The sequence below is a fragment of the Pseudorasbora parva genome, chromosome 8 (genome assembly GCF_024679245.1).
Source record: "Pseudorasbora parva isolate DD20220531a chromosome 8, ASM2467924v1, whole genome shotgun sequence".
Classification (NCBI taxonomy): domain Eukaryota; kingdom Metazoa; phylum Chordata; class Actinopteri; order Cypriniformes; family Gobionidae; genus Pseudorasbora; species Pseudorasbora parva.
In genome coordinates, this window is record NC_090179.1 from 48943358 (window position 1) to 48945857 (window position 2500).

The window sequence follows — 2500 nt, forward strand, 5'->3', positions numbered from 1 at the left end:
GTCTTAGGTCTTCTTTATCGCATCTTCCTCTTTATGATGCGCCAAATGTTTTCTAATGGTGAAAGATCTGGACTGCAGGCTGGCCATTTCAGTGCCGGATCCTTCTTCTACTCAGCCATGATGCTGTAATTGATGCAGTGTGTGGTCTGGCATTGTCATGTTGGAGAATGCAAGGTCTTCCCTGTTCACACTGCAGGCAAAAGTGGCCCAAATCTGATTTTTTGGGGGGTCAAGTGACCCGGTCAGACTTCTTCAGAGGTAGTGTAAACACTCAAATCTAGCCCAGATCGGATTTATTCCAATGCGGCTGCTGTGTGAACCACCCACATTGATTTACGTCAATCTATGTCGACATTTGTCACAATTATGCACCGGCGACTTAGCCCAAGACACAACAGACACAGACAGTAACATTAAAAACTAGACTAGATATTGAGAACAGTGATGGAGCGAGTCAGTGGAGGGAGAGGGAGGTGTTAGACCTCATTAGTATATGGGGAGATACTTCAGTTCAAGCTAAACTAGAAGAATCCTACCGTAACCGCTCGCTTTTGAAAAAATAGCACACGAAATTGAAGAACCAATTCTTCCATTGCCAAAGGAAGGAGACAAAACACAAAAATAACCAATTTTGCTCTCTTTCTCTTCATTCTTCTTCTCTTCAGCTCCTGCTCATTACTGTTATGGCTTCCATTACACAAACGGGTTTAAATAAAAGTGAAAATGCTTACTTCCTCTTTAACTTCCCAAACTTTAGTGCAACAGCACATCTGATGATATTGATATTGTTCTTTTGCACATGCGGGTTAGTTTGAAACCTCAAACAGTTCACACTGGAATCAGATTAAGGCCATTTTAAAAGGTAATGTGAACAGCCAAACAAAAAATCAGATCTGAGCAAAAAAGCAGAATTGAGCATTAAGATTTTGAGGTGTGAACGGGGCCAAACAGATGCCTCTAGACAGTGTCATTGGGATGGTACTCATCATTCTTCTTCCTCCAAACACATTTAGTGAAATTATGACCAAAAAGTTCTATTTTGGTCTCATCTGACCACATGACTTTCTCCCATGACTCCTCTGGATCATCCAAATGGTCATTGGCAAACTTCAGACGGGCCTGGACATGTGCTGGTTTAAGGGGAACCTTCCGTGCCATGCAGGATTTCAAACCATGACGTCTTAGTGTATTACCAACAGTAACCTTGGAAACGGTGGTCCCAGCTCTTCTCAGGCATTGGCCAGCTCCTCCGTGTAGTTCTGGGCTGATTTCTCACCTTAGGATCATTGAGACCCCATGAGGTGAGATCTGGCATGGAGCCCCAGTCCGAGGGAGATTGACAGTCATGTTTAGCTTCTTCCATTTTCTAATGATTGCTCCAGCAGTGGACCTTTCTTCACCGAGCTGCTTGGCCATTTCCCCGGAGCCCTTTCCAGCCGTGTGGAGGTGTATGTGTGTGTCTCTCGTGTCTTTGGACAGCTCTGTGGTCTTGGCCATGTTAGTAGTTGGACTCTTACTGATGCGACCTCAAACAGGAGCATCTAATGTAGGATAATAAATGGAGTGGAGGTGGACATTTTAAAGGCTGTAGTGGACTGAACCTCAACTGCAGTGGCTAAAAAATTGCCATGAGTTGTTTGCAGTTTTGCTGGCCCTGTGTCAGTTTTTACTGTGGTTACAGGACTAGCACGTGCTGGTCCATACGGACAACATTTGGTCACATTCTGGGTGAGATCATGAATGTTGGAGAATGGCCAGCAGCCATATCACCCAGTAGCCCAAAATAAAAAGAGATCTTAAAGGGTTAGTTCAGCCAAAAGTGAAATGTCTGTCATTAACTCCTCTCCCTAATGTCGCTCCACACCCGTAAGACCTCCGCTCATCTTCACACACAGTTTAAGATATTTTATATTTAGTCCGAGAGCGTATGCAAGTGTATGCACACTATACTGTCCATGTCCAGAAAGGGAATAAAAACATCATCACAGTAGTCCATATGAGACATCAGTGGGTTAATTAGAGTCTCTTGAAGCATCCAAAATACATTTGGGTCCAAAAATAACAAAAACTACGACTTTATTCAGCATTGGCTTCTCTTCCGCGTTTGTGTTCAATCCTCAAATAAAGATTCAAACGGTTATGAATCAGCGAATTCAGCCAAATGTATTTTGGAGGCTTCAAGAGACTCTAATTAACCCACTGATTATTTTACACAGAAATAAGATTATTTTTCTCACCCCATTGGCAGATCATTTTGCCTGTTTTAAGCAAAACTCACTTCATTTAGATTTTATTTTTAAAAAAAACAAGAAAAAATATCTCATGTCGTTTTACTGATCTACTGAATGCATCGTGATATAAGAATTGTTAAATATTTAGACTGGAAACAAGACAAGATTACTGAGTAAGACGAGCATTTTTAGCAGTGTTTATTCTTATATTTATCTAAAGCACCATCATGAAGTTTTTTTTTTTTTTTTTTAAATAGGCTTAATAGTAA

General features: G+C 41.4%; 1 protein-coding gene across 7 annotated transcripts in view; it reads left to right on the forward strand.

The window, feature by feature from the left end:
* LOC137084928 (cGMP-dependent 3',5'-cyclic phosphodiesterase) overlaps nucleotides 1-2500 on the forward strand; it is a 165176-nt gene that overhangs the window by 132847 nt on the left and 29829 nt on the right. The gene's annotated exons all lie outside the window — the stretch shown is intronic.